Below are 12,396 nucleotides of genomic sequence, written 5' to 3' on the forward strand. Positions count from 1 at the left end.
AACTGGACAGCAACAATATCTTGGCCACCTGCATGCAACTGTCTAAATTAGAGTGGTGCTGGAAAAGCACAGCAGTTCAGGCAGATGTCCGAGGAGCAGTAAAATCGTACGTTTCGGGCAAAAGCCCTTCATCAGGAATGCAGGCAGAGAGCCTGAAGGGTGGGGAGATAACTGTCTGCTGAAAGAGGGAGGAGCAGGAGATTACAGAGAGGCGCCAGCAGCACAGAGACCAAGGTTCCCACACGGCCATTTACACAGATAAAAGATAAGCTTCTTGTGGATGTTAGGGCATTGGAATCACTCTGGACAACCCCTGTCCTGAGTGACCCGTGGCTGATTTGCACATCATGAAGCCAGAAAAGATGAGCTCCGGTTTTATCGGTTGTTATCTGAAGCGAGTGCCCATTAGGGTCATGGCTTCCCTAAATTGCTATGTCTTAGAGTCATTCCAAAGGCCCACTGCTGGTGTATCACATCCTTCAGTAAGCTTCAGATCCCCAAATCAAGGGAGTGGTGGATGCCCACTTTGGGAGGCCCGATCAATTGTTATAACCATGCTAACATATATTCCATTATTTGTTAAAGAGACAATCTGACTTTAAAATGACAAAGAATTTACAAGACGGCTCCTAATGATCCCATTGTGCAATAAACTGGGACTGGGACTAGACTGTGCCAGGCTCAAGAAGAAATTACAACAGACATTTTGAAATTTTACACGTTTCCAATGACAAACAGAAACCTATTGACAACAGTTTCTCTCGCGGTGTGAGTAGTTTTCTTATCATCACAAAAATCTGACAATTAAATCCATCCAAGCCAATGGCTGAGACAGTTAAGCCGGTTAATTAGCTCAATGACAAGACAATAACGGGATTATGTATTCGCCATGCCTAAGCTAATCAGTACCTAATGTGCAAGCAAGGTCCATCAAGAAATCACAGAATGGTCTCCCCAATTTGGAGATAGCAGCAGTTCTGTGTTTTGATCTTATATAAGACAGACTGTGAGCAACCATTTTGTACAGAACTTCCCAGCAAAATTCTGACAGTGCGGTTTCTCAGCCAAAAGGAGGACAAAGGGGAAGGTATTCAGAAATCACCTGCTATTCTGCAGAAAGATTTTCAAAAATTGGCAATTTCCTTAACCACAAAACTAGGGACAATCAAAATAACCTCTCCCTCCTTTCCAAATCCTGCATATGTATTGAGTTCAACCGTGCAAACACTGACTGTGCAATGGCAGAAGCCATCACGGTTGCCCAGCTCTTGCATCAAGCTTTCAACTCTTTCTTTTGGTAAGAGAATCTTCAAACAACTGACAGTAGCTAATAAATTTAGAGACTTTAATCTTCCTAAATATTCTTTATTCTTTCCTGCTTCTAATTATCAATTACGCATGTTTGGCTAATAACCTTGACATTTTTAGTGGAATAACTACAGTAGTTTTGGAGATAAACTAATCTTTAACCTTTGCTATCGGTAATATTAAAATTGAAAAGCCTTAAAAATGAAAGGGGACTACAAACAAGCTAAAGAAATGTGTAGTTCATGGACTACACTGACAACACATTTTTTATGGTTGTGACATGATACATTAATGCCAGAACTGGTGCACACAATTATACTGCGAGAGACAGTGACTTCAGCTCCATGATGGTATATCACAATGTGTGAGGAAACATGAACAGCACGCAAGTGCCTATTAAGCTTCAAGCACACTAAACGGCATCATTCATTAACTGTTAGTGATTTCACTTACTCCATGCTCATGTGATTATCATTAGTAAAATGATGTGGAGTTAGAGGTATCAGTGTCCATCTCAGTGACTGGAAAGGGGAATAAAGTAACCTCAATGAGACTAATTCTATGAAATAAGTGCAGGGATTCCTAGAATATAGTCAGCAACACTCTTGGGTGCCAATTATAGGTGTTGCAGGCAAAGGGATTGGTTATAATGTTAAGAAAGTTTGATCAACCCATTCAATATATATTAACTCCAACAAACATAATTGGGTTAGTGGTTAGTGCTATCACATTCAAATCAGTTCTTCCTATACAGCCCAGACAGCATTGACACACATTGCCTGCAAAATGGCACGCATGCCAATAACATCCTGGAACACAGGGAAACCTGCAATCCTCATGCAGCCATGTGTCAGTTTCACCTAACAAGAGAGAATGATAATTTGTTAAGCCTGTTTGAACATAGAATCCCAATGATTTCCCATATCAGCAGCTAGTGGCAGACTGCAAGATTTGGCAAATACCTCCACTTGGTAAAAAGCCCTAAGCATAGAAGGCTGTCATCACAAAGTGCATTCCTGGTGGCTGTGAGTGTGATTAGGAAGGTCTGAAGCTTTACTTCTGGCTGCAACACTTGGCAGATTTCAGTGAGAACGACATTATCGAAGGGCAATCATCTCTCACATTGTTCTTCTTGGATGTTATGATGGGAAATTTACCAGGAAGGCCTCAGAATAAGGCAGCAATCATTAATACTTCAGAGCAGCTAAAAGAGGGGCAGGGTGTTTTCGAAAAGCTCACAAGCTTGAGGCAATTGAGCGAGTTAGGAGCTCAGGGAAAATCCAGGGGCTGGGTGTGCCTAGTTGTTAAAGAGTGGTAATAATGTTTGTGAATAAGCATTAGAGTCCAGCTTCAGGGTCCAGGGGAAGGTCAACCCAGGAAAGGAGGGTGATTGATTGTAATGGAGCTGTTGTTTAGCCAGTTCATGACAGAGCAGCTGCTGAGAGGGAGGTTCAATGCCAGATCAGCTAAAGTGAAGACTTGTAATCACTTGTGAAATTTAATAAGATTTGACGGCCCAGTGTGACATTAACATTTGGAGAGAATTACTGAGAAATCTGCAGGATCTATTGTGTGGTATGTTTAATAAATGTCTATTTTCCATATATACTGTGTTAATAATGGGTGTTAGAAATAAGTTTTATAATTGTAGATTGCATTACAGTTCCTATGTTGTATAATGAAGTTTATTATTATTTGTTCAAAACCACATAATCTTGTGGCTTTGCATTCTTAGTAAGAGCCGTCAGTCTCACGTGTTGACTATATTAAAAATATAACTGTATTGTAAAATAACTTGAAGGCTTGTCTGGGATTGTAACATTATGCCATGGTGACTTTTGGAGTTCAAAAGACAGGAGTCAAACCCCAGACAAATGTGTGCTAAGGAGTCGGATTTCCTGCCCTTTGTGTGTACACTTATTTTTGTCATCAACAGCAGCTTCCCCCAGACTCAAAGGGTTGCAGGTTCAAATCACAATTGGAAGACGTCGGCACAAAATCTAGTTCAGAATCTAGTCAGACAATCCTGAACTGTAGGATGCATGCATGATCTTTTGAACGAGATGTTAAATTGACATTTATCTGCTCTTTCAGATGGACCTCACAGAATCCAGGGCAAAATTTTGAAGAGGATTATGAGGGGTACTCTGCCTGGTGTCCTAGTTAACATTTAAATTTTAATCAAGAATCACTAAAGCGCAGATTATACTCAGTCATTAGCTTATTGATGTTTGGTGGGTCTTGCTGTGCAGAAACTGATTACAATGTTCATTACATTCAACAAGTTATGCATCTTAAAGGGGCACATCATAGATGGGAAAGAGTTTTGTGATTTTGAGCTCCTAAAGGACTCTACAGAAATAAATAGAAAATAAGTCTTGATCTTGTTATTTGGGGTAAATCTCTGGGACATTCGTGTGCCACAATTTTGGTCTTTTCAGTTCTGTTGCTGAAGTTTTGGCCAATCAGGAAATTGCCCAAGTAAATGTGTTGCAATCCATTGTTCATTGTAACCAATAACACAAGCCAACTTGCTGTTCTTATTCTCAGAACAAATCCCAAGGTTTAACATCTCCTATTTAATTGGAATTAAAAATACATGGATCCCATAAATTATAATCAGTTGCTTATGAACTCTTATTCTATGTGTTCCTTGACAGCCATCAGGTACCTAATCTCATTACAACTATGTTCCAAGCATAGACAACTCAAAAGCTGAGGTGAGATAGACTGCCTCTGACATCAAGGCAAATTTAATCAAGTGTGGCATCAAGCTGCCCCTCAAAACTGGAGCAATGGGTTCCTGGGTTTCGGGGACTGAGGATCACCACGAGCATGCCAAGGATAAAGGTAGATGCTCGTACTTGTTAGAGGTTAATCATGTCCTGTGTGACATCACTGCAGGAGTGTTATGCCTAACCATCTTCAGTTGCTTCATCAATGTCTTTGTCTCCATTATAAAGTCAGACGTAGGGATGTTCACTCAACAATGCCTGCACAGCATTCAGCATCATTTGTGACATCTCAGATATTGAGGCAGCTCATATCTATGCAACAAGACCTGGGTAATATTCAAGCATAGGGTGGGAAGCACAAGGTAGAATTTATGGCATGCAAATGCCAGGCAATGACCATCCCTAATGAGAGAGTATCCAACCATTTGCTTTTGACATTCAATGCTATTACCATTGTTGAACCCCCACTGTCCAACATCCTGAGATTACCACTGTCAAAAAGTGTGGTGCTGGAAAAGCACAGCCGGTCAGGCAGTATCCGAGGAGCAGGAGAGTCGATGCTTTGAGCATAAGCTCTTCATCAGGAACCCTGATGACGAGCTCATGTTCGATATGTCAACTCTCCTGCTTGTCGGATACTGCCTGACCGGCTGTGCTTTTCCAGCACCACACTTTTTGACTCTGATCTCCAGCATCTGCAGTCCACTTGATGATTACCATTGACAAAAAACTGAAACAAGATTAGCCATATTGGCGGCTACGAAAGCAGATCAGAGACAGAATCTATGGTGAGTTACTCAGTTCTTGTTTCTCAAAAGCCTGTCCACAATCTATAACACACAAGTCAGGTGTGTGATGGAATAACTTGCCTGAATAAGTGACACCACTCTAGAAGATCTACATCATCCAGGCCAAAGCAATCCACTTGGAAGTTAGGAGAATGAGGGGGAACTTACTTGGCTGAAGGATAGAAGATGCTGAATGGTCTTGGCAAAGTGGACAAGGAAAGGATGTTTCTTCTTAAGTGCAAGTTAGACAGCACAGTTTAAGAATTAGATGTGACTCTTTAAGGACAGTGATGAGGAGAAATTAGTGGAAGCAGGCTCATTGAATTGTTTAAGAGGAAGGTAGATAGCGTCTTACAAAAAAACCCAGAAAGTTCTGGAGAACCAGATAAGTTTGGCAGCATCTATGAACAGAGAAAAAATGTTAATGTTTCCAGTCTGATATGGCTTTTCTTTATATAGATTCTTCTTATGAAGGGAATCAAGGGTTATTAGGAGCAGATGGAAATGTAGAATTCAAAATACAAAATACAAAAGAGTCAGCCATAACCTTATTGAATGGCAGAGCAAACTTGAGGAATCAAATTACTTATTTCTTCACTCTTGTGTTCCTTGCTTAATTTGCATCCCATTCACCACCTTTAACACTCAGTCCCTCTACCACTGACATACAACAGCAACAATGTGAACCATCTACAAAACTGCACCGAGATTCCTTGAGAGCACCTTCCAAACTTGCAACCTCTACCACTTACCACTTAGGGCAGCAGATGTATGGAGCAGAGGGGTGAGGGGGGTCCTGCAAGTTCTACTTGAAACCATACACCACCCTAATTTGGAACTGTCATCACTCCTTCACTGTTGCTGTTAGCTGGATAGCTGGTTTGCAATACAGAGTGATGCCAACAGTATGGGGTCAATCCTCTCACTAGCTGCAGTTATTTTGAAAACTCTACTTCTCAACCTCTCCCCCTACCTGAGGTGTGGTGACTCTTCGGTTAAAGCAGCAGCTGTCGTCTGTCTCTAATGAGAGAGCAGCACTATGGTCTGATAAGACTATGGCTATCTTTACGTTTGTAAACAACACCACATGGACTGCAGAGAATCAAAGAAAGTAGTTCATCACTACCTTCTTAAACGTATTTGGGGATGGACAATAAAGACTGGCCTGGCTAGTGATATCCTGTCTCCTGTGAAAGAACAGGAATAGAACAATCTCTGGCTGATTCAGATAAAACCATCTACAAGCTTGGAAAGATCACATTCCTGAGATAAAGGAAATACTTTTAAATATGATGCCCCTGTGTCAAATTGTGTTGACATACTATGACAGCAAGAAATGGTTAATGCTGATTGACTAAGTCGATAAGCTGGAGATAATTTTATACTGCAATCACAGGTTTCACATTTTAAAATGATATATGTGAGAGAACATCACGGAAACGATTAATAGCCTATTAGAGTTTGCAACAAATCCAATTGACACAGGTTCGGTAGAATCTTCTGTTCCTGGAGGTGGCAGGTTTAGAGGCGAGAAAGGCAAATATTTAGGGGACATGGTGGCATACCTGACCCTACCACCTCCTCAGTTCCACAAGAATAAGAACCTGGGCACAAAGGTCCATGTTTGATGTCCATATTTAACCACAAACTAAAGCCTTTTAAAAGCCAATGAAAGACTACTTAAGGACTTAACACAGGATTAACCCAGCTGCCCGCAGGCCTTTTCTCTCACAGGGTGATTGACAGGTCTGGTCATCTTGTCACTTGTGGACTGACTGTCCCTTAGGGTGGGAGGGTTAGTCTAACACAGTTGGCTGGATATTTGGTTTTCAAAGCAGTGTGATGCCAACAGCGTGGGTTCAATCACACACCAATTGTGGTTACCATGAATTCCTCTTTTTCTCAACCTCTCTCCTCACCTGAGGTGTGGTGGCATTCAGGTTAAAGCACTGCCAGACATCTCTCTCTCTCTGACGAGTCTGGTAAGACTGCAGCAACCTGACTTGAATTCGTGACACCTGAAACATGGCTCTTTCATGAAGGTGAGTGGGTGTCCCTTGGAGAGGGACAGTAATCAATACTTGTTTGAGAGACTGGATTTAGGGCAGAGGGTAATCCCTCTTGCTCTCAATTTTGAGAATGCAATAATTCTTACACACACACACACCTCCCTCTGGTTTCTCCATGATGTTGGACTGTAGGATTGTACTTCCCAGTGAAGCCATGACCTCTTCTGTGGCGCTGCTGAGAAAATAAGCCAGTGGCTTTTGACTGGCCAGCAGCACTTAGTGGGTAGGAGCTCTGCTCCCAGGTTTTGATTTCAAGGTCAGACCTTGTTACTGCCTGACTGGTGTGTGATTAGGCCCGCATTCACTGGAAGAGGCAGTGCTGGTCTCTCACTACCATTTACTTGCCTGTTACCAAGCTGACACTCAAGTTCCCCCAATGCCTTAACGAGGTTCCACCCAACATTCCTTGTAATGACAGACTTCAGGAAGGTATTATTCACCACATCATTCTAAGTGCCACAATCCAAACACTGTAATCTCCATAGTAAAGGATAATAAGTCAGTCTGTGCCTGTACTCTCTTGCACAGTATGGACCTCATATCTCTTTATTTATAGCTATGGAAATATCTGGAGTGTGTCATTGATGTTAGGATAGTTACACTTCTGAAAATTGAGAACAGGGAAAGGAGGTGGTGGAATAAATCCCAGATGCATCAACAGCACCCCTCCCCCCACCCCCTCATCTGCTAAGTGGGTCACAATGGAAATGCAGGCAATGTTAAGTCAACCGAGTGACCCTGAAACATATTAAGACTGTATTATGCTTTGCACTGGATCACACAGTAGGAGATGTTCAGGTATTAAATATTAACTTTCATAGGAAGTCTGTAGATTAATGCACCGTAACAGATGGAACTTCTCCAAGTCAAAGGGTTTTATTTTATTATAATTCAAACTGATTGAGGCCATTCTGAAAGCTTCTTTAAAGATACGTTTTAATAAAACTTCAAACACAGTTTGATTTAGCTACTGCCAATTTGCTGGCATTTCAACCTTAGATGAAACGGAATTCAGCAATCTCCTCCTTACAAAATGTGAAATTGTGACTTTTTATTTTTTGTTTCATAAAGAAGATGAGAGCCAAAAGCAGTTGCACTTAGATAAGTAGAGAAATTTGTGTAGATAATTAAGGTTACAAAACTCTTGAAATGCTATGCAAAATTTATATAGATTCAGCTAATGCTTAGACATGGGATTATTCAAAATACATTTCATAAGGCTCACTGAACTAAATTATTAAAAATATTATTTTAATGGGCTAGGTATTCTCATTGAGAAGCTTAGTTCATCCTGCATCTCATTGCTTGCAAGTGTGGATTGGGAGGTTATACACTATGTATTCAACATAGCCAGGCAGTCAGCTGTCTATCTGCCATCTCTGAAGGAAATGTGACTTCCTCAATCACATGTGGTTATCTCTGGAGTCTTACGGACACAGCTTGCTCAGGGTTTACAATCCTAAGATGTTCTTTCACCCACTCATTCAAAAGAACAAATGCATTTCCTCCTGAACTGATATAGAGGGTTTTCCTTATAGAAGTAAGAATGATCATCCAGACAGCCGATTCATTGTAAGCTCCCCTTCAACTCAATTTGTTCTCAGCAGGCTTTCATCCAAGTCAACCAGATAAAACCAGAACATCTACCAGCCATTCTTTGTTCAATACAGCCCCAAGAAAGTTCTCCAGCCCAGCAAGCAGCTATCATCAGTCATATAATATAGAGGAAAGCTATTTTTAAAAATCTCCAGGGTCCACAGAGACTTCAATGACCTCTTGTTAAATAAAAACTTTAGGTGTGACCACAATCTTGAAATAAATTCTGTTTTCCCCAATCCTGCAAAACGTAAGTCCTCCAAGTAGTATTAAATACAAGACATAGTTGTGGCATATATTGTACAGCATTACGCAACACTCTCATTTCTGCTGAGCTTCAGCCTGCTCCTATGGAATGATAGAGCAAAGGCGGAGGCCGTTTGGAGCACTGTGCTTGTGCCAGCTCTTTGTGAAAGCTGATAAATTAATCCCTTTCCCTGCATTCTAATGTGGCTCCATTGCAAATTTACATTGATTGCACACCAGAGACAGCAATGCAGTTTCTGGTTTTGTCGGCATTTTGGTGTTGTTCTAGCTTACCTTTTGTTCTTTGCGTCAACAGCTATATAAGGTTGCTCCTGTGGTAGTTCTTCCTTGCATATTTTTCTCCCAGCTTGTGGTGGACAGATCACTTTCCTGAGTTCACCTTCAAGGAGTCCTTGAACATTAATCTTGTTCTATCTCACTAGTGGCGTCCAAGTTTAAGTTGTAAATACATAACTGGCTTAGGGAATTTATCATCAGTCATTCATACTACACGTTGCTTCATCTGAGTTGAATCCAGATGATGAGTGCTTCAATTTCAGATATTTCTTTTCTTCGAAGGACCTCACGTCACTGGCATTTCAACATGTGACATTTCAATATAGAAGTGCCCACCTCCCCTTCAGTCACTCTCTGTCTGTGATGTGATGGAGTCAGTGTGGAGACTCACATGATGTCACTCCATTGGCAGGAATGGAGCTGTGGGAGTCACCTTCTAAGGCACAATGTGATGTGAGTTGGTCGAGGAGTATGTCACTTTTGTGAGTTCCACAGTCAACTACAGGGGCCCTCATCATGAGAGATTATCTGGTCATGATAAAAGCATGCAGCTGCTCTGAGTGGATGCAAGAGCAATGTCTCACCCAGGAAAGGGTGCAAGCTTCCCTCCTGGATCATTCTGTTCAGAATATGAGCTGGCATCTATGAAATACATGAGGAGTTACTCACCCCTGAGCAGGATGGTTGCACTGTCTGCACGATGATCACTAGAATGGATAACTGCTATGCATCCACTGAAAGCCCAACATAGGATTATACAGATCCATGATGAGGATGGAGGTGCTGAGCGTTTCTCTGAAAACTCATTTTCTTCCCCTCCCCAGTGTCTCCCTCTACTTACAGTCATAGAGTCATAGAGATATACAACATAGAAACAGACTCTTCGGTCCAACTCATCCATGTCTAACTTAATCTAGTCCCATTTGCCAGCACTTGACCTGTACCCTTCTAAATCCTTCCTATTCATATACTCATCCAGATGCCTTTTAAATGCTGTAATTGTACCAGCCTCCACCACTTCTTCTGGCAGCTCATTCCATACATGCACCACCCTCTGCATGAAAAAGTTGCCCCTTAGGTCCTTTTAAATCTTTTCCCTCTCACCCTAAACCTATGTCCTCTAGTTCTAGACTCCCCCAACCTACGGAAAAGACTTTATCTATTTATCCTATCCATGCCCCTCATGATTTTATAAACCTCTATAAGGTAACCCCTCAGCCTCCGACACTCCAGGGAAAATAGCCCCAGCATATTCAGCCTCTCCCTATAGCTGAAATCCTCCAACCCTAGTAACATGCTTGTAAATCTTTTCTGAACCCTTTCAAGTTTCACAACATCTTTCCGGTAGGAAGGAGACCAGAATTGCATGCAATGTTCCAAAAGTGGCCTAAACAATGTTCTGTACAGCCGCAAAATGACCTCCCAATGCCTGTATTCAATGCTCTCACCAATAAAGGAAAGCATACCAAACACCCTTTTCACTACCCTATCTACCTGCAACTCTACTTTCAAGGAACGATGAACCTGCACTCCAAGATCTCTTTGTTCAGCAATACTCCCCAGGACCTTACCTTTAAGTGTGCATATCCTGCTCTGACTTGCTTTTCCAAAATGCAGTCCCTCACATTTATCTAAATTAAACTCCATCTGACACACATCAGCCCATTGGCCCATCTGATGAAGATCATGTTGTACTCTGTGATAACCTTCTTCACTGTCCACTACACCTCCAATGTTAGTGTCATCTGCAAAGTACTTCCTATGTTCACATCCAAATCATTTATATAAATGATGAAAAGTAGTGGACCCAGCACTGACCCTTGTAGCACTGCACTGGTCACAGGCCTCCAGTCTGAAAAACAACCCTCCACCACCACCCTCTGTCTTCTACCTTTGAGCCAATTCTGTATCCAAATGGCTAGTTCTCCCTGTATTCCATGAGATCTAGTCTTGCTAACCAGTATCCCATGAGGAACCTTGTTGAATGCTTTACTGAAGTCCATATAGATCACATCCACTTATATCTCATTTCTGTAGGCTTCCCATTTTCCAGCCATCCCTTTACCTGTAAACATCTGCCCCCAATCAGCTTTTGAAAGTTCTTGCCTAATACCGTCAAAATTAGCCTTCCTCCATTTTGGAACTTCACCTTTTGGATCCAGTCTATCCTTTTCCATCACTATTTTAAATCTAATAGAATTATGGTTGCTGGCACCAAAGCACTCCCCACTGCCACCCCAGTCACCTGCCTGCCTTATTTCCCAAGAGTAGGTCATGTTTTGCACCTTCTCCAGTAGGTACATCCACTTCACAATTGCTAGGGGCCATGCATGCTCTTGAAGAGATGCAGAGGCTGCAGTTTGAAGTAGGTTTCCAATTGGTGTCTGCTCAACACCTTACAGTCAGAAACCTCCTCAGAGGCAACATTGGGTATACTTCTTAATGGTGTAGAGCATTGTCTTGCCTTCAGACTAACTGCTTTACTGTGGTAACACTACACATTGTAATTTTAATATTTGAGGACTTAATAAAAACATATCATCTCACATTTACAGGGCTTTGTATTTATTTGCACCACTAACAATTCCAAAGGAAGGATTAGAGTGTGAAATCACTTAAAAGCAGTATTTTGCAGGCATTAGGACATCAGGCGCATTTATTATTCATGATTGGTTCGGCATGTGATGGATTAATCTGCCTCTATTGCATCATAACACTCTAGAATTCAAAAGCTCAAACCCTGATATGTTTCTTGCATCATTATTTTTCCATCTAGGTGTCCCTTTAAGATTCTCTTCACCAGCAGGTTCCATGACAGGTTCAGGTCAACATGGAGGCCATGCATGAGTGCTGGGTGCAAGATAGTCATTGGTCTTGCAGCGCTACATTACTTGTCTCAGTGCAGCAGAGCAGTTTTGGCTGACAATATGTCATCCAGCTCACATTCATTGTTACTATGCATAGCATGATTGCCTCATCATCTGTCCCAGGATATGTCAATGTGTTTTCTGTGTATAGCTGAGTTGTATTGTATTGTGAATGCTGCATATGTTGGCCTGAACCTAAATATGAGCACTGACCACAATCAATGTGTCAGTACATTGTTCGGGAAGGAGCAAAAAACTGCACTTGTGTAATGGGTCATCAATATCAACACTGGAATGTGTGCATGACCGATGCAAGTACTTGTGTACACATTATACCTGAATAGTGTCAGTCCAAGCAGCATGGTCATGGCTTCATGATTACAGTATTGGCAATGGTGCCGTATTCACACTCCATGACATTCCTGTGAGAAGCTTGGTGGTGGTGGTGAATTACCGTTGGAGGTTTCATTTCATTGTGAAGGGAGGATTG

Source organism: Hemiscyllium ocellatum, chromosome 19 (assembly GCF_020745735.1).
Source record: "Hemiscyllium ocellatum isolate sHemOce1 chromosome 19, sHemOce1.pat.X.cur, whole genome shotgun sequence".
Classification (NCBI taxonomy): Eukaryota; Metazoa; Chordata; class Chondrichthyes; order Orectolobiformes; family Hemiscylliidae; genus Hemiscyllium; species Hemiscyllium ocellatum.